The 25,037-nt window shown below is 35.2% G+C and overlaps 1 protein-coding gene across 2 annotated transcripts in view; it reads right to left on the reverse strand.

The window, feature by feature from the left end:
* Positions 1-25,037, reverse strand: part of LOC143907445 (venom dipeptidyl peptidase 4) — a 432,526-nt gene that overhangs the window by 312,674 nt on the left and 94,815 nt on the right. The window contains exon 1 of one of the 2 annotated variants that reach the window (XM_077424255.1): positions 4,716-4,752. The exons of the other annotated variant lie outside the window; for it this stretch is intronic. The gene's annotated coding sequence lies outside the window, so the exon portion shown is untranslated. Of the gene's footprint in view, positions 1-4,715; positions 4,753-25,037 lie in introns of those variants that run through there. 2 annotated transcript variants of the gene reach the window in all.

A 25,037-nucleotide genomic window follows, 5' to 3' on the forward strand; every position in this document is an offset into this window, starting at 1 on the left:
ACTATCTTCATTGATAATAGGCGTGATGCCGTCTGTTTTAAATATTGAAAAAAAATACATTTAATATATTAAATATAAAAAATATATTAAATAAAATAAATAAAGTAAAATAAAAAAATAAAAATAAAAATAAAAAATAAAATAAAATAAAAGAATATTAAATATATAAATACTAAATATATTTAAAAAAGACGGCATCACGCCTATTATCAATAAAGATAGTGATGAAAATTAGTCCATCCATATGAATATAAGTATAAATAGTGTAAATAATAGTATGAGAGTGATTATGTGAACAAATGTGTATGTATACTTCATTATTTTGAGTGTATGTGTACGTGTATGTGTATGTGTACTTCATTAATAAACATTTGATTTAATACGATTAGTTTATCCTTTTATAATTATTTCAATTTACTTTATTTTATTAATTTTTTAGTACCTGCACCTACTTTATTTAATCGATTCCGGAAATTTACTTGTTGTAGGATTCCATTCCAAGATTCTAAATAAAAATATGGCGATGGTACCAAAAAACTATGATAATTTTGAAAAAAATATATTTTGTTTTTTAAAGTACCTTCTACCTATTTTATTAGTTCGAAAAAATTACTTGTTGTAGAATACTGTCCCAAAATTCTACATAAAATATATGGCGATTGTACCAAAAGCATATCATATTTAAAAAAAAAAAAACTTTATTTTTTTAAAGTACCGCCTACCTATTTTATTGCTTCCTAAAAGTTATGTCCGATAGGAAACTACTCCAAGATTCTAGAAAAATGTTTTTGTAATTGTACAAGAAAGATATCGGGACTAAAAAAAAATCAAAAATATTTATTTATTTTTTTTATCAATGTTTCTGTCATCAGAAACCTTTCCCGAATTTTCCATAAATGTGTCTCAATGATATCTACAACATATTAAAATTTCATCAAAATCGGTTAAACCGATCAAAAGATATGAATTATTTTCAAAATTTTTATTTTTATTTTTTACACCAAAACGGTTCAATATTAAGGGCTAATATTTGACTAAATTGTAAGTGACACTGATAGCAATCAAAGCAAAAAAAATGAGCATGATCCGTGTGGGGGCACAATTGACCTTTCTTATTCGGCTACGGCCTTTCACAGAATAATACGCTATTCCTGAGAAGATCATGCCTTTTATCAGTAATGATAGACACTGACAGGTGAAAATTCACGATTAAATTCAGTCTTATCTTTTAAGCGCAAACGATTACATTTCGAACATAATGCAAATATATAGCAGTTTTTCATTTATGGTTAGATCGGACATATCCAAATATTGTATTACATTTTATTAAAATTTTAAAAAAGTTTTATAATAAATTTAATTATTAATTAATAATTTATAAATAAATTCAATTAATATATGTAGCTTTCTTTTAGCAGCTTTTCTTTCTTTTTCACGAAGAAAATCTTTTACAACCATTTAAAATAAAAAAAGTTGTTTCAAGCAGTTTTATAGACAATTTTTTTACATATTGACACTGTAAAACTATTTTAATAACAAGTTGCAATTTATTCCAGAGACAATTACGTTATATATATATATATATATATATATATATATATATATATGTATAAAAAATACTATTTATAATAAAATATAAAAATATTAGAATTTTGAGAAAACAGTTCAGTTATTGCCTCTAACGAGTCTCTTACACACACACATACCCAAAATATAGTATATATAAAATTCAATAGTACTTAGTTTCTTAACTCTCTCAAAATGGCTGTTAAAGTCTTGAAACGCGGTACACCGATTTTTGTAGCCTTCGGTAATTTCTCTTGCAAATTGCGTCGTCGAAAGCCACTCTAGCGAGACGCGCGAAACTCCGTATGCATAAACTCGCTTAGCAGGCTAAGTGACCTGTAGTCGCTATACTAAAACAAGGGTTTTCCCTTTGTTCGTGCGCACCGCCTTAAGGTTCGTGCGCACTGAACCAACGAACAAAAGGATGAACAGCAAACGTGAATCTCTGTAAGTTCGCATTTCTCTAAAACTCAAATTTCTTGAAATATAAATATAATAATGTCAAACATTCTCCCATTCCACAAAACTTCTATTATTCGTTGTGAAGCAGAATAAAAGAGCGCAAAGCTTTTATACATATATAGACAATATTTATATCCCCATCATTTTCGCGATTGTAGAAAGATCAACTTTGTGAATATGAAAATCCATGCATTTATCTGTCACAACTCCTACTGTTTAACTTGCTTTATTTATTTGCATTAATCTAATACCTCGCATTTAATATAATATAATAAATATAATTCGCTGGTGTTTTGGTAAAATTTTATTATAAAGTTATGATAATTAAGCTGACTATATATAACAATTAAATTTATGAAAAATGATAACGCCTGAGGTTTGTTAGTCCATATGTATATTACCTGAAATTAATATGTACAGAGAGATAAAGAGAGAAATAAAGAAAAAGAGAAAGAATTATGTTTATCTTTATAACTAATGCCATTCTACTTTTTGTTCGAGTTTTCGTTTATATATAAAATTCGTTATATATAAAACTCAGTTTTTTTAATATGTTAATTTTTATTTCGTTCACACTCTGCGCATTTCTACCGTCTGCTTCTTCATAGCAAACACACTGTATAAAGTAGTAAATCTATCAGTCAGTCTTTTTATCGATCGATCGTTCTATATGGAACTGCAGTGTCACTCGCAATTCGTTTTCTTTTTGCTCTCGCAGAAGTTCTCGCTTTCCTCTGATCTGGCTGTGTTTTACTCCGTATATATCAAGGATTCTAATCCACTTTTTCCAATTGTCAAACTTCGATCACCAAACTTATATACTTGCCCAGTCCTCCATGCAATCCTATTCTTTTCCTTTTCATCCCTTCCTATTTCAGAAAAAAAGAAATTTAATTCCCCGTCACGTAACAATTTCGTTAAACAGCTGTGATGCATCTGGATACGCTTTTTAATTATATTCAACTTTTAAACGTGCATAAACGTTCCTTTTTCACAGCGACTTCGTATATATTTTAGCTTTTTTAGAAAAAAAACCTTGTTTCTGTAATCCACGATTTACCTTAGAGAAAATTTATTGTGGAATATAATTTTGTTTCCTTTTTTTTTATAATTCCGCTTTTACCACAAAATGTTTGCCAATTTTGCACGACCGCTATAATCTCTGGCTCGTCTATCTCCGGAATAATTATTAATCTACAAATTCTATAGCGCAATATTACGCTGAAGTTGACTGACAGAAACGAGATAAAGATCCGTTTGATGAAAGGCCGGAAGATAATGAAGCGAGCCTCTGCAACGACGGGGGGTTCGAATGACAAAAGAAACTGAAAGTAAAGATGGCCTCGATCATAATTAATTGTTCGGTAGCGTACGACGTATAATGGGTAATTATCACGGTGTCTTTCTGTGCCGCGTCTCTCGGGCGAATACTTCCAACTCTCCTTCCTCTCTCTCTTTGTGCTGCTCTCTCGCCGCCGGAAACCGGTGTACCAGAGACTGTTTATCACCGTGGCACAAATTAGGTTTCCGTTTAGAAACCCGAACAGAGAGATGACTGTCGAAGTAATTCGGACCTACCAAGACGCCGTAACGGAAATAGAGCGGTATTCTTGGCGCGCGTGGTAGGCAGCTCGGGGAGAGCAAACGAGTTCTTGTTTTGGAGCACCGTCCAAAGGATTCGGAAAAGAAAATTGCCTTCTTCTTTTTGTCTCGTTTCGGGACGATATCATGTACGAAAGATCTTTAGGAAATTTCGCTCCGGCACGTTCCCGAAAGAATGAAATTAAGTGGACGATTTGCGTCAAAACGATTTCTAGTTTCGCGGTGTTTCTAATGTAAAGTACTTGTGCTTGCACGATCGTATCGTTTGTTACGGTAAATTACAGATAAAGAAATTAGTCAAAATAGAACTTACATTAATTAATTAGTATTAACATAAATAATAATAATATAAACCTGTTAAGATTATGGTTGGAATTATTGTTGCTGTGTCCAGCGACAAATATTTAATATAGTTTAATTTAATATAATAAATATTATATTTGTTTAAATAATATTTGTGGTTGAATAAAACTCAAGCTTATACATTTGCTCGTGTGTGTGTAAAAAATCGTTTAAAATATAGGTATTTATCTGATATCATATTTATCTGATCTTTTCTACAGAAAAGTGGAGAAAAAAATAATAAGTAGGTTAAGCAGCAAGAATAATAGCTTTGTTAAGTGATTATAAAAAAAATAAGTAAAAAAACCGAAGGTAAATTGTAATAATCGTAAAACTTATTTGTACGAAGAGAATAGTTAATTCCACATGATCAACTTGTTCAGATTCAATTAATTTCACGTAACAGCAACTTCAGAAATGAGTCTCGCGTCTATTGTCATTTCCGCAGAAAGTCCCGCAAATTTAATTCTCGAAACTATGTTATCTACTGGCTGAGAAATTAGTTGATTGTGAAAATTAGATCTCTCAGTTGAAAAGGAACATTTGCTGGATAATCAACGATTGAAGATTCCCGTTCTCAGAAATATTTCGTCAAAACAATGGGATTTATTTTCACTTCATGTTACGCTTATTTACATATCCCTTCCGCGACTCGGATTATTCTCATAGCTGCATTGTGCTGGTAATCTAATTCTTGCGTGTTATTTTTTTCATATTTTTCTTTTCGATTCAATCACACTCACCGATAGTGTACCGCTATGATGTCTGTCGTATGTTACAGTATGGACACTTACCTGTAAAAAGACAAAGAGAAAAATAATTATTAAGAGAAAAAAATCGATTAATAAATCTAAATTATTATAATAATTAAATTTGTAGTTGTCGGTGTTGATATAATGCATTAAATACATATAACCATCTTTTGTTGGATATTTTACTTTGCACAATTCATAAAATACATATTAAACATTAAATAAAACTTTTTTACAGTCGGAAAGTAAAATGTAAACTTTTCGCGCAAACTACATTTATACATAATAAAACAGAGTAGAATAAAATACAAACAAAGAATTCATTCAACATTAAAAATTAACAGTAGATATTAAATGCATTCAATATTAAATAAACATATTGACATTACTTCTAAAAGAGAAAAATATATATATATTCCACACGTGTATAAACGTGTGATAAGATATTTTCCAGGATTTATTTCAAATATTAAACAAGCCCTATCGTTATCGATACATTAGTATTCTGTTCTTCCTCATTTTCCCTTATTTCTTTGAACGTCTCATTAAAATCAGGCGAATGCAACGATCCAATCATCCCGATCGGTTGCGCTACGAAGACGCTTTATTCTATAAGCTCGCGAGCCACGGAGACGCCGCGCCGTGACGGCTGCGGTGAACCTGCAATTCGTCGGGAAGATCCATATTCGAGGGAAACGGTTCGCGACTCACACACCTGCCGCTCTCATCTTTGCCTCAGATGCACTGAATAAAATTCGCAGAGATGGTTTTGCATTTGCGCATCGCGATCCTCCCTCTCATCCGCCCACGTCGCCTATCCCGCGCCGCGAAGCCGTGAAACGTCCTCGAAACGTCGATGGGGGATATCGGTTTTCCGCGTTTCGCTACGTACCTCATATTTTTTAAAAATCAACTCTGAAACGTGATCGACACGCTGATAATATGAGATGTTATTTCTTGATAAAAATTTAGCTTTGAATTAGCAAATACACGAAAATAAGTGAAACATTTTGCGAAGCCTGCTTTATCACAAATTGTATTAATTTAATTCATAAAAAGTAATTATTTTATGAAACTAGAAAATACTACGACTGAGTTATATAATGGTCTAGTTTACACCAATCACTTGATACACGTATTAAATAATAAATAACTAGTAAATTAGTTTGATTATTGGCTGATCAGCTCAAATATACTATTTGATACGCGTATCAAGAAATCGGTGAAAACTAGGCCATTACAACTCAGTCGTAATAATTTCTATTTTCATAAAATAATTACTCTTTATTTATGAATATTTTAATCAACTTGAAATCGGCTTTTTCTCTTAACAAATATCTGAACTAATAATTTTCAAGTTATATACAATTAAAGAGGATTTTATTCAAGTTAAGTTGCAAAGAAATAAATAATAAAACATTATTTTTAAATTTAATTTTAAGCAACGTTTCAAGAAAGATTATTTGCAAAAGTATTTAATAGTAAGAATTTAAATTTTGCAAAAAATTGATAATTTTTCTTATATTCATTAAATTGATTTTAAATTAATCAGATTCTGACATTTAATATTTTAAGATATAATATTCTTTGGCATGAGGAAGATTTGTTTGCTATAAAGCAACGTCCAATATACTTCATTCTCTCGTATTATCGTAGTAACGCGAGAGTCGAAAACGTACAAACGTTGTCTCCATCTAAAATAAATGGGAATCGGCAGGAGGCAGACGGTAAAAATAACAGCGAACGTGCGTACGCCCGCCGCCGTGCCCCCTGACATAACAGAACTTTGACAGCGACACAAGCTGCATACTGAGATGTTCCCCGGGGGAAAAGGATCCTAGGAGGGTATTTGTCTACCTGCGTCTGACGCCGAGGCAAATTGAGATATCGATTTGCAATTTGGCACGTGGGTTCCGGGATCGCTCGGGAATACCGCCCGCGGCCGACGACCGTACAACCAATCGCGACTGATTGGTTCCTGATCTCCCGATTCGGCGACGTGTAGCAGGGCGATTTCTTCGCTGACCTATCCTTCTTAAACTCGGGACTCGGGGTCCCTCGACTCGTTTGTTCAGCCCGTGGAGAGCACGCGTGTTACTACGTCTCAAAGACTCTCCCTGATTAACTCCCGTACACGCGGTCCTCCTTAATGTACAGAAACGATGTAACGATAGGCTAACAGACGGCATTTGTTTACATAAGTATCTGTAATTACGGAACCGTAATTAGCCTCTAATTACGCTCACACACCGTTTATAACAATTAATACACCCATAATACACGAGTATAACATTCTTGTGCTCGCGCTATACGTAAATTCACGTTTGTAATTTATAAATTTATGCGAGCAGAAATAATTGTTAACCTGTCAAAGAGATGCGTTCTATGTGAGAAATCTCTCTCTCTCTCTCTCTCTCTCACTAATTTTTTTTTTTTTCAAATTTATACCTGTTTTCCCGAGTGCTCTCTCTAGAAAGCCGGAAATTAATTAAATCCACGCCAGGCGCTAACGAAAAATACGACGAGATGTATCGCCACACGGCCGGTAAGAACTCCTGACGTATGTTCCACTAATTATTACGTTTGGTGAAACGAGCCCTCGCGTGATGAACGAGCCCCGCAATTGTCGTCCATGGTGCCTCCATTTCTGTTTTCCGGTATTAATTGCTCGGCTACGTCGACGACAGATATAAATCAGGCCTTAATCAGTGCCGGGAATCGCAGTCGCACGCGCGCGCGCGCTTTATGGCGCGATGACGCGACGGTGTGATGTATACATACGTGATTACGTAAACGTCCGAGAGATTCTTTTTTTCCTTTTAATAACAATTGCTGGTCGCGGCAGCGGCCGGTGCCATTAATTTTGCGGTGGCCAAGCTACGCGAAGATCGCGGAGTATTCCGAGACTTTACGAGACTTTTTTGTTAAGCGCGCGCATTAGCGCGGCGCGGCGTTATCTATACTTGCGTTAGATTATAAAAACTCATCGATCTTCGAATTTTATGCATCTTTTTGCATTCTCCGGCCGTCATTTACGTATTTTATGCGATAATATATTTCTTCATGTATATCACGTTTCAATAGTACTTTAAACCCTCTTGATTACAGACATGTATACGCAAATATACGTAACATTTTGCATATGCGCCACACTCTATCAGAAACAGTCAGTTAGACCGAGCGCGCGGCGCGGCGTAATCCTCGTGACGTTTCCCATGTTATTTTATATACGATCTACATTTTCAAGGGAGAGAAATTTTCACGGAATCGGGTCACATTGTGCCATTGTGCCCGCGACGAAATCATCGTGCTCTATTCGCGCTCGGCACCGCGTGACTTAATTGCGCCACACATTACGTAATAAAGCCGATGGCACTTTAATTACTGGGGGAACACAAAGGGTCATTCTACGGCTGCGAGCTGGCCGCAGATTAATTGCCGCCCTGCAACTCCGGGATCAAGATAAATCACATCTTAATATCACTATCGAGAGCCCATAACGCGCGGTTCGCGGCATATTCTTGAGTCCGTAGGGCTCGTGATTATGCCGAGCGAACGCTCTTTGTAGCAGCTTTTATCTAGTTTTCACTTGCATCAAAAGTTTCATAAACAAAATAATCAATTACATTCGTTGAATTATATTGCAAAATCCCGTTGCGGGGCGTTTTTCATTAAATAACAAGAATAGAGGAAGAATTTTTGAATAAAATACTTACAAGAATAATTAATAATTATGGATAAAATATAGCGATTAAAACAAATATTTTATACAGCTTATTGGTTAAATAATAATCACGAGATAAATGTTGAAAAAAAATGCTTAATATCCTTGAAGTTTTTCGCATTAAAAATGGGCAATATATGATACAAGGAGTGCATCATTCGAGAAAAATTATGGCACATTTATTGTCTCGCGCTGGCATGATATGTGCAAGCTATCGTAAAGTAGTGCTGTACACGCGACACATATACACACGCGCGTGCGTAGTGCGTACATGCACATATACACACATTAGCATTAATAGGGATTTACCTCGAGAAACAGCTTCCTCAAAAGCGGTTTTAAGGAGAGCGGTCGTATCGTCTGTATCATAATTCTATTTTAATTAATCCGCGTATACGTAAATATGCTTGTGTGTTTTCCGTTGTTCCCTCACTCACTACGTCGTTGACTGTGTTTTTACTTTTTACCCTGATAACAAAGTGGAATCCTGCTGTAAAACTTACTCATTACGAGGTACTTCGCTTCCTATGTTTAATTAAATAACAAGAATTATAACTGTAACTGCACTTGAAGCAATAGATGTCAAGTTTTCTTATTTAAACATTGCGTTGAAAACATATTTACTTGTACCACTATTTCTGAAGCATATATTTGATGTCTCGTTAGAATCTTCTTTATTGGATAAAGATTTTATTTGATAACAATAATAGTATCAGTCTTTTCTTTCATTTTTTTTCTTTTACCTTATTTTGTCCTACTTTATTTTTTAATTTAATTCTTTTTTAATTCCATTTCTTTTTCTCTTTCATTAAAACCGGATGCAAGAGACTACCTTAAATCTATATATTTATCGTTTTAATAATTTTCAATAATTAGTTTCAATTATCATGCAATAAAAAAAGTATTGTTTAAGAATCATTATTTGTATTCCAAAAGTTATGTCTCGTCATATTGTATTAATAAAACCTCTCCGCGCATTCTCTCCCATGCATCACGTTTATTTAAAAGAACGTGTATTTTTGAAATGAAAAAGTAAACACCTGAGAAGCAAAGCTGCATCTTGTCCTCTGTGCCTTTCATTTACTTTTCATATTTTTCGCTAAGGTAAATCTACTAACATGCTGTAAAGATATTAAACCAATTTTGTCTCTATGTGGGTACCCATCTGCGTTTGCAGACGTCTTAGCGAAATTGGTTAGACTCCATTAAAAAAAAAAATTCCAGCAAGAAAAGCGCTTTCTTTCACGCTCACTCTAGTGAGTTCCCGTATATCCCGGCGCTTTCCGCGCTTTCAATGTGAGTGATACCTACATCGTGCGCGCCGTTTTTGCTGGCGGAAACGAAAGCCGCCGGACGTAGGTATATGGTGCGAGACGCGATTACAAGATTTTTCTTTCGGTGCGTTTCCGCCGCGGAAAAATTGGATAAGCCGATTCTCTCGCTCGCGTCCAAGTGTGAGAGTGCCGAGTGAACAATGAAAGCTCAGACGTCGTCATCGCTGGTTTTGATGATGCAGCTTTAATGGAAAAGCCATAATAGGTGAGAGAGACGCCACGGCGGCGGTCTTTCCGCGACTTGCTTGAGAGAAATGCGGCAAGTGCGGCGTCGACGACGACGGCGGCGGCGAAACGAATACGACACAGACGACGTTGAGAACGGCGGATTTATCTTTCTTACCGGGATTTGCATATTATTTCACGTATTTGTCATTTTTACCTAAATTCTCCGACGATGTATGCTATGCAGTGTATCCATTATGCCTGTGCGAAATATTGAACGAGAAGGCCGCGGGAATAGCGAGATAAAATATCTGAGGAGAGAGACTGCAATGAGAATTTGGCCCGAGATGCAGAATGCAGATCGATAGTCGCGCGATTTTGTGCTTGAAACTGTAATAAAGTCATCTTGAGAGCTTCGAGAGAATTGTTTTACGTATGATATATGGGCGTCGTTATTAAATCGCTATATTTTGATACAAAATAGAGGAAGTGTTGTCGCAATGTATTCTTTAGTAGACTATAAGTTTATTCTATCAAATAAAAAAAAAATATCGAAGAATAGATTTTTAAGGTATTCCTTTCATGACGCCATATTGTTCTGACAGTAAAATTTACCAAAAAATAAAAAATTTTTAAATACACATAATTTTTCATTTTTTTCTTATAATTAAACATAATAATCAATTATAACTTGATTTTATATAAGTTTAATGCAATATACATAAGAGTTTGCTGAGGCCCTGCTTAAGCGCCTACAAAATACGCTCCTCCGTGAAAGGAATATCTTAAAAGGGGGGGGGGATTTTGAAGACGTCTGTTTTTACCGCGATCGTGATTTTTTAAAACACGCTATTCTTTTTATTGCCTTTACAGATTTAAAAATTCTTTTCTAGAGTTAAAGCACTAATGCGCTCCACAACGAACGATTTTATGTCGAAAACGAAAATAATTTCAGATATTCAAATCTTCTCTCTCTCTTTACCTATCTATATAAATAAAATAGAATGTCCGTAAGTCTGTATGTCTGTACGTCTGTTCTTTATACACTCTTAAACTATTCAACCAAATTTTTATCAAAAATATATAAAATAGGGGTAAAATTTTCCGGGGAGTGTTATAGAGTGTATAGTTTTTCATTACCGATTCTTTTGGGGAACCGGTATCCGAAATTTGTCTAATTTTTGGGGAAATAATTTACCGAATCTTAAAGAATTGTGTATATAAAACAGGGGTAGAATTCCTAGGGGTATGCATTAGGGCCTAGGATATGCATTAGGCATTTTCCTCCTGCAACGAGAAACAAAAAAAGAGGCCAAATATCTTAAAATTAGCGTAAATTAGACATCATATAATGTTGGAAATAAAGTGGTTTGAAGGAAAACGACTCCCGGGCGAAGCCCGGGTAATCAGCTAGTTGTATATATATAGATAATAGAGCGTCTAGAACTGTGTCAACTCTTGCTTTATATAACAATACTTGCTTTATATAAAAATTCTATGGTTTATTGTTACAAAATGAGAACGCTGCGGAATGTGGATTACATAATAAAAAAAACACATAAAGTCCTCAGAATTAAGTTTAGACATATCTAATATAAAAGATTAGTGCGAAAAAAGATTAAAATAAATGTGTATGTGCAATGCCCGTATAGAAGAGTACTAGAATATATAATTTGCTGTGGGGTGCATTAGTGCATAATACTTAAACTTTAGAAACGGATGATTTTTAAATCTGCAACGACAATAAAAAGAAATAATTTTGTTAAAATTTTTTTAAAAAAGTCGCGTTCGACCGGTAAAACTGCAGACAATTTAGGATCCAATCCTTTTGATAAATAAGTATAATCGCTTCTTTAATACGAATACGAATACGGTGAAATTGGCGTTGACGCGCGGAAATATGAAACGACGAGAGGCGAATCGAAGTGAACGGCCACGTCGCCGACTCCGGAAAGTGTGCCGAGCGGCTGTTCTCGAGAAGAGCACCGGCGCGGCACCGCACGGTATCCGTGGAGTTTACGGAAGCTCGGATACACGAGCGGGCAGTTAGTCATGCGCGGAATGAGCCAACTTCGGCCAACTTTCACCCAACTTCCGCTGTCCGTAATTTTAAGCGGCGTGCGGTCTCGACGGCTCTCCGCCGTTTATCCGACCATCGACTCGCCGTCTCTCACCCCGGAGGAGTGAAAGACACAAGCGCGGGTTCCAGGGATGCTTCCTGTAAGTAAGTAACGAGAGGGTAAAGGTGGTAACAAGGAGAAGAACATATTTTTGTCAAAACTTTAAATACTGTCGAATCGAAGGTGCTATAACGTGAAAGAATTTTATGAGGCTCAAAAATCTACCTTCGTGAATAATAAATCACTTGTTTGCGGAAAGAACACGAGACCACTCCTCGCATCACTTTTCTCGAGCGGCAAGAGAGCAGCGGTTTTTTAACGTTGACCTTTTTACATAAATTTTTCCAACAAAATGTTCTTCAATGTAATCACGTTTTTCGTATCAAATTTTTAAGTTAAGTTAAAGCTGACTCTTGCTCAGCTATATGTTTTTCACCCAAACAAAAGAAAGGATTAAACGTGGCGAACGCTGTTTTTACTGAAGTAGTTTACATAAATTCTACGCTAGTAATGGCAATATTTCTGTGAGAAGCTAGTGTTACAAATGCGCAGTTAACCCCAGACGAGACACGTCGGAATAAAGAATACGGCTGGCTTTGTTGAGCGCCCTAACTTCTCGCTGCTATTTCTCGCGTATAAAAGTCTTTGGCCCTGCGGCCTCTGCAGTCAGCACTTTTTTGCCTCTTCGGTATTAGCATATCTCTTCGCAGTTGGGCTCATGATTCACTATGAACTGCATAAAATATATATATGCATGTATGTATGTATATACATAATACATTGCATCACAGAGAGAGAGAGGGAAAGGAAGAGAGAGAGGGAGAGGGAGAGGGAGAGGGAGAGAGAAAGATAGAGGGAGAGGGAGAGGGAGAGGGAGAAAGAGAGGGAGAGGGAGAGGGAGAAGGAGAGAGAGAGGGAGAGGGAGAGGGAGAGGGAGAGGGAGAGGGAGAGAGAGAGAGAGAGAGAGAGAGAGAGAGAGAGAGAGAGAGAAAGAGAGAGAGAGAGAGAGAGAGAGAGAGAGAGAGAGAGAGAAGCGGCATGCGTCAACAACGCCGCGCCGCGACATTTCACATTCCAGTTACGAAAGAGTCATTCTTCGTGCGACACCAGTGCGATTTCAGGAAATGCAATTTGAATTTCTCCGCAATATCTATATTCTGATAAAAGGATGCACGAATCGAAATACCTTTCTTAATATATCAATACACAAAAAATAAAACGTGGGAAGCATTTGTTTTCCTATACGTGCATCTCAGAGAGAACCTTTTTGTTGGATTAATAACAAAAACAATATCAATATTAACGTAATTAAGTCACATTATTATTTAAAAGATATTACATTGTATGACATGAGTCATGAGGAGTATGATATCTAATTTGATAGCTATAAACTTTTTCAATAGGGGAGACCGGGGCTCGTTGGCACAAGAGGCAATATTTATAGCGAAAATAACAATGGAAAAGTTATCACAAAAAATTTCTTTTATGACATAGATACTTTTCACAAAGTTTTATTTTAATCAGACAAGTATTACAATAGAAAAAAAGAAAAGTCTGATTCAAGAGGTAACAAGTAAATTTTCGAGCGTTTCAAAATATCGTATTAATGTTCTTCAGCTTGAGAAGTAAATCAAAGTGACGTATCATTAGTTAAAAGAAAAGTTTCTGTTACTATACGACATGTTATTTTGACTAACAATAGTAATTTATTGTAATAAAACGACCGAAATAAAACGTATGTAGGGATGGGGTATGTTGGCTCATATCAAGACACGCTTAGCTTGACTTGTTGTTGCCGTTTGCGTGAGACCTGTTTGAGCACGTGATTTACTATCTACAATGCTGATAGAAGCTTAATATATATTTATATTATTATTTTTATGATGAAGAAAGCTACATCTAAAATAGTTCACAATTATTTTTCTGCAACAACGTTTTGATATTCGATCATTACAAAATAACTTTAAAAGATACAATCTTTATCAAGAGGTACGTATGTGTTACCCGTTTTGTGTTTCTATTACGTATTCATTAATTTAACGTGGACTTTTGTCGCAAGCCAACTTACCCTACTATCGGGAAAAGTTGGCCACAATGCAGCATGTTCATATTTTATTTATTACAAAGAAACTATACGGTATACAGGAGCGTTCCTAGCATGAAAATGTAAAGAAAGGTTCTCTCTATCATATTAGTACTGTTTAATCATGATAATTAGTTGTATAAAAACTCAAATGCCGAAATTGTAAAAACGGTGCCAACGAGCCCCGGTCTTCCCTACTTATGCATTTGTTTTAGTATTATACACTCAATTTTGTATAGAAATATATTAAAATTTGTCCTCAATAACGACAATGCAAAATGCAATTAAATAAAAAATCATGTAAAAGCACACAACAAGACAAATACTCAAACCGCCTAAAATATCAATTCTAATGAATATCACTACCTTTTGGTCGAGAGATATGATTGATACTTTATAAAAAAATAGTTTATCGCAAATTTGGCATGGTTTTTGCAAACAACCTTCACGGATACAGCGTTCTCTTGTTTGAAGTTCAGGGAAAAAAATATCGTTAGAGTTAGTTCACCGCAGGGGTAATATCGGACAATTCGTTTTATGCAGCATAAAGCAAAATCAAACTGGCGGATCGACGCTGTTCGACCGTGCTCTTTTTTCAGATGAAACATCAAAGAAAAATAGGCCGCGATGAATTTGCAGTTTCGATCGGCAAGCGCAGTATTTTTCGCAGCATTGTGTAAACAAGAAATCTAGTCGTAAAAAAGTTGTACAGAATCGGTATACGTATGCACAAAGAAAGTTCTTAACAGCAAATGTATGTTCTGAGAATGTTCAGAGGATATTGTACAGTATAAGATATTATAAGGATGTTCTTTTAAATACCTATGTCCTTATATTTTTATAGTATATTCTATAGATATATATATATATATATACAGGATATTATTGCTGTTAGGGGTCTTTGCGAGCAAAGTAAGTTTATGATAATAAAGACTTTTGCGATGCAAGTCGATTGCACTTTTGTTTTTATAATACCGTCAACATTGTTAACAGGTGCGGCGTCAAATTGCATAACTTTTACATAAGCTCGTTCGTATTTGTATCTTGTTCGCATGCAGTGGTTCCAGTTATCTGCATCTGTGAAAATAAATCTACAAAAATCCCTCTAGAGTTTCAATCAATTGTAATTAAAAAAAAAGTTAATATCTCGCTTTCGACAAAGAAGAATCAACTTTAAAACAACCAAAAAATTGTTTAAAAAATTCAAACAATTTGTTCACTTAAACAAATCACGTTACAGTTTAAATATTTATAGATAATAATATACATATATAGCTCTGTTTCTTCGATATCTTTCATCATTCGTTTTTAGCTTTTCAAAATTAGTAATTTTTGACCACTGAATCTACCAAAAGTTAAAATAACAAAAATTGGTGTACCGCGTAAAAATAATAAAACGGTTCCATTTCGAGAATTGTGCGGAGCGCATTTTAAACCGCGATATGCCCCCGCCGGCGCGGCGTGTCGTTAAACGCATGATCGACTTATACTCAGCAATAGCACGGTGGCCAGAACACATCAGTGTTGCGCATAGACTGTGTCGACGATAAATAAAAGTCCATATGCATCCGTGTTGAACAATTCATATTCTATGTTAACGATTTGAATGCTTGTGTCTCTTTTAAAGGCCTCTTCTAGAGCAACAACCTGCATCCTCAGTATCAATATCACACACACATACGTGCATAGACACGCTGATGTACTTCCATGATAAATATCTAAAAAATTTGAATAATGGCGTCTATTTTTGGAAAATTTATTTGAAAATGTGCGTTTGTACCTAAATAAAGGAAAATACCTGACGTACCAATACGGTAATGTATTGCTAGTCTAATATTATATATCTGTATATAATATCTTACAGGTGAAGGATCGTATGTCCATTTTTAAACGTTTCGAGAAAACAAGGTTTTATAAGCCTAATAAGCCTAATAAGAAAGATTTTCATTGATCGCAGATTTTATGCATGTTCACACACGCAGTGTACATGGCGTTGCAATCTGACAAAGACAGATATCTCGTATAGGATCTCGTTGGATAAAGACAGAATGATCAAAATAATCGATATTTTTTATTCCGCTTAGATATGAGGGCGCTTTCCCGTCAGAGTTCGGCCGTCACTCCAGGATCCCCTTAAATACACTGAAAAAAATACTTAGATCCAAGAAAATATTTTTTCACATAGTATACCAATAACTTATTTACTTAATATAATCACATATATATATATATATATATATATATATATTTAGAATTAGATATCTTTACTTAAATTAAGTAAAAATATCTTGTAGCCACAAGATGCCACAAAACATTTACTTAAATAATTAAGTAAGAATATCTAATTCTAAATATATATATATATATATATATATATATATATATAAATATGTGATTATATTAAGTAAATAAGCCATTGGTACTATATGTAAAAAAATATTTTCTTGGATCTAAATTTTTTTTTTCAGTGTAGAAGAATAATATATTGTTTTAGATATGAAATAAAAGTAGCAACTTTTAATTTATTAAGTTTTTAATAAAGTATCTTAATTGACATGTTTAATAGTGCAACTGCCAATAAAATTTGTACCTGGTTAAAAAATTAGGCTATATGAAATTTTTCAATTCTGAACATTATATCTTAGGAGTAAGAACTATTAGTAATATAATAGACATAAGCATAAGACGCTTTACCGTTATACAATTTAAGTTTCTGTTATGTTGAAAAGTACTCCATTGACTCCAATTTGACAAAAACTGGAGATTCTTTACCTTTAAAATACAAATATATCTTTGCGTATTATTAATTTAATTAATTCCCTCTTTTAATTTTTCTCCAAGTTTCTTTTACTTTTGGTTTATTCAATCCCTTTAATTTTATCCTTACAAATAAACTCAGAAAAGAAAGAGCAAATATAGAAATAATGATTAAATCAAAAGCGCGGCGTTCGATCATCAATAGTGCGCGAATGCGCGAACACGCGGATATTTGGCGGTAAAATATTAATCTAGCGGATGAAAAATTTATAATGCGCCGTATACTTATTTGGTAACGCGAAATTGATGACACGCGATACACCGCGACCGCGAGACGTCGGCCGTGCCTTGAAATATGGAAAGTAACAACGCGCCGGGCGCGGGCGTCGCTAAAGGATGCGCCCGAAAAATCGGCCGTGCGGAGACAAATCCACTGTGAAAGTTATCGACCGCTCTTCCTTCCAAGCAAGATCCATTGTTAAAAGACTTCTAAGCGCCAACTCGCAAGGATTTACAACGTTCTTCGTTATTTACTTCTACCTGCAATTCTAGCGGAATATTTAGCGCAAATTTGGTGCAACAACATGCACCAAAAGAATTACCCAAAAGAGAAAAAGATGAGATTCCCACATTATATTTAAATCAATCAAAGAAACGTTATTCCTAATTCCTATTTCCAATAAAATTAGATCAAATGTGATAATTTTTCTGTTATTTTCCTGCCTTCTTATTAAAGTAGATAATTTTCAACATATAGCATCTAGAAGATATGGCTCAAACAAGAAGAAAAGAGGAAGCGCTTTTTTTTATTATAATTATATAATTTCTCAAATATTTTTTTTTAACTCGCAAAACTTTTTTTTGCTGTGTAACTTTGTAGTATTCTCGGTATTGATTTATGTGCAAATTTCATTGTAATAAGAAAATTATGTACAAAATCTCTAACACTATTTCTTTTTAATATTATATAACGATATAAAAAATTCATAGTTTCAGAAATCTCATTAATGAATATCTTTTAAAACATTGCCATGTATGATTTAGTTATTTTAATTATATAACCCATATTAAAATTATGTTAAAAATAAAAAGCATGGCTTAGATACATGGGTTTGATTTATGTAAAAAGAAAAAAGATCACGGTCACTTTAATCACGATTATAGGCCACTTTATCATTCGTTAGACATGATCAATGTGACAGATAACGGGGCATGTTTACGTCCTGCACCTTTCCGGTCCAAATATTTTTCATGCTTCGTAAAAGTTTCAAAGATGCACTTGTATGCCGGATAGTGTCCGCTTTTCCGACAATTTATTATTTAGAAGCTAAACGACAGCTTATAGCTTATACGACGCACTCGCATCTCGAGATAATATCTCATCATATTGCAAAATAGCGACATGATTTTAAATTTAGACAGCAGTTGTATGAAAAACACAAGTTATTAATACTTCACAGCGTAATAACAAAAAAATAGTTTTTAAATATATGCATATAAATAATCTTAAATATATAAAACAAATGGGTTAGTAGGTTAGTCTAGCTTAAAATTAGACACTTGAAAATATCTTATAAATATTATATATTACAGAGAAAAATAAGTAGATAAAATATTCCAAGACAAGATAAAGTGTCATAACACGTTATCATTATATTATCTGCTATGATAAAAATACATTTGAATAATATATTGTCTTTTAAATATATTATTCTTCTTTCTCCCACACCTGCATAAACGTAAGCTTTTTTAATCTTCTTTTACATCCGTGGAAAAAAAGCAAAATTATATCCCGACCACCGCAAGCATTTCTCGGTCCAGGCCGGGCGCGTGAAAGGATTAAGGGGCAAGCTATTCGCTACGAAATGTTAAGCACGTGGCGCGGTGGCGTTTGTTACGCGACAAGTGGCACACGACATGTTGAGCAAATTTTTTCGCTGCAAACTTTTTATATATGCTGATATTTCATGGACATAGAAATCCAGAACAGTGTTCGGTGCAACGATGACAAGGACGATGGCGACTTTTCATTACGAATTCGTAGAATGGCTGTATTTCTCGATTTCACTCTTCGGTGTCTTATGGGATAGCGTTTGATATGCCTAGAAATTAAGAGTTCGAGAAATATAGCGTGCAAACTTCTCGTTAAACGACGCTACGAATATCAAACTGCAGCGATGTAGAATATCAAATCGAAAACGTTTAAGTATACGCTTCAGTGGAATAAAATCGAAGCCGCTCCAGGCGCAAAATGCAATAGCTACGAAATAACGTTTCTATATTAAGTCGCAATTCTAGTCGGAACTTTTGCAAATTCATCAGTGTTCTTCCATCTGTGCATTTTTTTTAATTGCGCTGCTATGTGTGTGAATCTGCATCTTTAATCCAATAATAGCGGCAGCCTCCATAGACAGGGAAGAAAAAAATGTACGACGCATAACTGAGCAAATAAATTGTAATTCTGACGGATACATAATTTAATAACGGCATTACAGCGGGCAGATATATGTACCGGTGGGTTTTCAAGCTCGCGTGCTCGAATCGCGAACAAACGATGCGCAACGACGCGAACCGCGGCGCGCCGCGCCGCGCCACCGCCAACCCCGGTGCACATTGCACTCACGAGTACTGCGGAAGCGCGCCTAGATAAAACCCACGAGGGCGTATAAAGGGCGGCGCGGCTGTGCTCGTTATGCTTAAGTCATTACACCGGGGAATTACCGCGACACATAACTCTCGCATCTTAAACCTATCGATTCTCGGCGCGCGGGTTGCTCTCGCGGTGGGATGGCACTTGGCTGGCTCGCGAAAATAAGTACGGGGAGAAAGAGGTGACGGTCCCACGGGAGATAAAAATAATACTCTCGGCGCAACTAACCCCCCCCCCCACCCATTCTTCTGCTTCTTCTCCTTCAACCGTATCGTACCCTGGTACCCAGGAGTCTGAATTCTCCTTGTCGCGTTTCCCTATCCTCCACAAAATTCCATTCCCATCCTCCTCTCTCTCGGCCGTGCGACCCCTTTTTATCCTCTCTTATCTCTGGACTCGCACCAACTTTTAACTAGCGCAAAACAAAGGAGTTTTGGCACGTACTTGCCCCGGGCTGCATATTTCACGGCGGCCCCAAGGTAGAAGGAAAACTTCGGGGCTCCGATCGCGGAGAGATCGGCGAAAGCTTCGAGCGGGGAAATTAATGGCAAATGCGAGAGGACAAGGAGCTGTCCGAGCGTGGAATCTCACGGCGACCGGACACGTTGCGAGCCTCTAGGTTATCCAACAATGATAGATTTAAAACTTTCGGACGCTCAAGGCGCGTGTCCTACCTCAGTATTTCAGGTTTGTTATCTGGTACCTTCTTTTATACGTATATCTACTCCTTTATTTCTGATTTATTCCCTTTTAATAGCGTATTTAGAATTTAACATAACTAATAAGTATTTATCGATAATCAACAAAAACTGGATTTTAAAATAAAAACGACCAAAAAATCCAATTATCCTAAGCCTTGCCATTGCCATTGCCATTGATTATGTTACAATTCATTCAAAAGTTTTTGCATTAATTGCCCATAATTTATAATTATAATATAAAAAATCTGTAATTTTTTTCAAATAAAAATTAAAATTGAAATATGCTATAGACTAGAGATAGAGAAATTTTGATGTAATACTGCAGAGCGCTCTATAATATAATGCTCCCTTATATATAGAGAGAGCGATGATTATTGCATCCGTTATGGCTGCACAGGCCTACAACAGAATTGTATTCTCTTTGGGATCTATGAAATTATATGATTCTCAAATTTGAAACTTATGCTCGCAGTCATCGTGGTAAAAAACATTTTGTATTGGAGTGGATTCTCTATCCGTGTAGAAATTTTTGTGTTAAATTTTTAACATACACTGGTGTTAATGTAAAAGGTAAAAAAAGGCGCCAAGTACACGTATAGTAGTGTATATGTTGTTACCTAAAAAAAAAAGAAAGTGGTAGTATTATACCTCGAAAAAACCTAAGTAACAAGTGGTAAATCTTTATATCTCGAAATTTCTCGAAAAAATCTAAGCAGTAGTATCTTTATTTCCGAAAAATTATAACCCAAGTAATACACGTCACAAAATTATGTTATTTCATCAAAAAGAAGAGTCGCGTTTCAAGTGATCTATTACAATTACAAAAAAGAAATGATATCTCTTTAAATTAGAGCGCCAATTACAGAGAGAACATGTATATTGCCTCAAAAAATAATTGTTGCACTACTTTGAAAAATCTTTACATTGTGTCAATTAGAAAAGAATGTATGATAACAATTTTATAAGATTAAAAAATTTTATTTAAATTTAACAAGGGAATACAAGATATTTAAATACAAAGTTTACATGTGTATTTTTTAATGGTCACAAAGAATTACAGAGGTAACAGTACAAAATACAAATATTTTATTAAAATATTTAATCCAACGAGGGAATACAATTTGTATTTAAATATAAAGTTTATATATGTATTTTTCAATAGAATAAAAGATTTAATCACAAAGAATTACAAAGGTAACAGTACAAAATAAAAATATTTTATTAAAATACATAAATTTTTCTTGTAAAAAAACTTGGCGCTGTTAGACCTCGAAATTTTAAATAAATAAATAAATTTATTCTATACTTAATTATAAGCCGCATTATCCGCCGTCCGCGTCGTCACGCACACCCATATCATTCACTCCCACATCCACGCTGATAATCATTTAATATTACTCCCATCGCATTCTTCTCTGAATTATTTTTATTTACTGTTGTCCTTATTTATTTAAAATTTCGAGGTCTAACAGCGCCAAGTTTTTTTACAAGAAAAATTTATGTATTTTAATAAAATATTTTTATTTTGTACTGTTACCTTTGTAATTCTTTGTGATTAAATCTTTTATTCTATTGAAAAATACATATATAAACTTTATATTTAAATACAAATTGTATTCCCTCGTTGGATTAAATATTTTAATAAAATATTTGTATTTTGTACTGTTACCTCTGTAATTCTTTGTGACCATTAAAAAATACACATGTAAACTTTGTATTTAAATATCTTGTATTCCCTTGTTAAATTTAAATAAAATTTTTTAATCTTATAAAATTGTTATCATACATTCTTTTCTAATTGACACAATGTAAAGATTTTTCAAAGTAGTGCAACAATTATTTTTTGAGGCAATATACATGTTCTCTCTGTAATTGGCGCTCTAATTTAAAGAGATATCATTTCTTTTTTGTAATTGTAATAGATCACTTGAAACGCGACTCTTCTTTTTGATAAAATAACATAATTTTGTGACGTGTATTACTTGGGTTATAATTTTTCGGAAATAAAGATACTACTGCTTAGATTTTTTCGAGAAATTTCGAGATATAAAGATTTACCACTTGTTACTTAGGTTTTTTCGAGGTATAATACTACCACTTTCTTTTTTTTTTAGGTAACAACATATACACTACTATACGTGTACTTGGCGCCTTTTTTTACCTTTTTTTAAAAAAGGTAATTTTGTGCGGATATCACGCCTTTTTGTAGTATATTACGCATTTTATAAACAGTATGTATAGGGTAAAGCTATTTGGAGGTATAATACTACCACTTTGTTTTTTTCGAGGTAACAACATAACAGGGTAACAACATAATACATATACACTACTATGCGTGTACTTGGCGCTCTTTTTACCTTTTTTTTAAAAAGGTAATTTTGTACGGATATCACGCTTTTTTGTAGTGTTACGCATCTTAATCTTATAAACAATATATCTTATAATCTTATAAACAGTATATAATACAAGGTATGAAGCTAAAATTGTTACGGACTATTATTTCTAAAGAAAACAACAATTTAATATTTTGCTTAGTTTTTTTTAAATAATAATCTGTAACCCTTTTAGTTGTACACATTGTATATATTTTTCAATTTCAACATAAAACATAATTTCAATAAAGCATGATTAATGTTAATAAGTCGTTAACTGTAAAATTCTTTATTTATTTTTATTTGCGTGTCTTACTGAATGTTGTTCGCAACTGTATATGTACCGATATCTTCAAGTATCGATATTTTTGATAATTATTTTTACGTCAGACATAATTTTAATTCATTCAATTTTTATTATGTCTAGACATAATTTAATTCTGCCGCTAGGGAAATTTTAAGTCGATTCTTATGAATCAAGATTGAATTTAATGTCTAGGTGTCCCAGGTTGCCGATGACGAGGTCCACATAGTGCGCTCTATAGTTTTCGGTGTCCAGGTGTATTAATACCTTGAATTCGATGGCCACGTGTTCCAAGTTGCCGATGACGAGGTCTACATAGTGCGTTTCGTAGTTTTCGGTGTCTACATGTATTAATACCTCGAATTCGATATCTACGTGTCCTACATTGGGTGCGTTCAGCCGATACTCCGCTAGCCTAGCAATCGTGAGCAGACGCTCGTTTTTGCTCGTTTCCTCTCTTTTGACCTAATGGATTAAAAGGAGAGGAAACGAGTGAAAACGAGCGACTGCTCACAATTGCTAGGCTAGCGGAGTATCGGCTGAACGCACCCATTCAGATTTAAAATTATTAATACACCTAGACACCAAAAACTATGAAGCGCACTATGTGGACCTCGTCATCGGCAACCTGGAACACGTAGACATCGAATTCGAGGTATTATTACACCTAGACACCAAAAACTGCAGAGCGCGCTATCTGGACCTCGTCATCAGCAACCTGGGACACTTAGACATAAATTTCAAGGTATTAATACACGTAGACACCGAAAACTACGGAGTGCACTATGTGGACCTCGTCATCGGCAACCTGGGACACCTAAACATCGAATTCAAGGTATTAATACACGTAGACACCGAAAACTACGGAGCTCACTATCTAGACATCGTCATTGGCAACCTGAAACACTTAGACATTGCATTCAAGGTATTAATACACGTAGACACCGAAAACTACGTAGCGCACTATGTGGACCTCGTCATCGGCACCCTGGGACTCCTAAACATCGATTTCAAGGTATTAATACACGTAGACACCGAAAACTACGGAGTGCACTATGTGGACCTCGTCATCGGCAACCTGGGACACCTAAACATCGAATTCAAGGTATTAATACACGTAGACACCGAAAACTACGGAGCTCACTATCTAGACATCGTCATTGGCAACCTGAAACACATAGACATCGATTTCAAAGTATTATTACACCTGGACACCGAAAACTACGAAGCGCACTATGTAGACCTCGTCATCGGCAACCTGGGACACCTAGACATCGAATTCAACGTACGATTACATCTGGACACCAAAAATTATGAAGCGCACTATCGGGATCCCGTCATCGGCAACCTGGGATACGTGGACATCGAATCCAAGGTATTAATACACGTAGACACCGAAAACTACGGAGCGCACTATGTGGACCTTGTCATCGGCAACCTGGGACACCTAGACATCGAATTCAACGTACGATTACACCTGGACACCGAAAACTATGAAGCGCACTATCTGGATCTCGTCATCGGCAACCTGGGACACGTGAACATCGAATTCGAGGTATTATTACACCTAGACACCGAAAACTACGGAGCGCGATATCTGGAACTCGTCATCAGCAACCTGGGACACCTAAACATCGAATTCAAGGTATAAATACACGTAGACACCGAAAACTACGGAACTCACTATCTAGACATCATCATCGGCAACCTGGAACACCTAGACATCGCATTCAACGTATTATTACACCTGGACACCGAAAACTACGAAGCGCACTATGTGGACCTCGTCATCGGCAACCTGGGACACCTAGACATCGAATTCAACGTACGATTACACCTGGACACCGAAAACTATGAAGCGCACTATCTGGATCCCGTCATCGGCAACCTGGGACACGTGGACATCGAATTCAAGGTATTAATACACGTAGACACCGAAAACTACGGAGCGCACTATGTGGACCTTGTCATCGGCAACCTGGGACACCTAGACATCGAATTCAACGTACGATTACACCTGGACACCAAAAACTATGAAGCGCACTATTTGGATCCCGTCATCGGCAACCTGGAACACGTGGACATCGAATTCAAGATATTAAT

This window comes from Temnothorax americanus, unplaced genomic scaffold (assembly GCF_048541705.1).
Source record: "Temnothorax americanus isolate GAGA-0224 unplaced genomic scaffold, ASM4854170v1 Scaffold80, whole genome shotgun sequence".
NCBI lineage: Eukaryota > Metazoa > Arthropoda > Insecta > Hymenoptera > Formicidae > Temnothorax > Temnothorax americanus.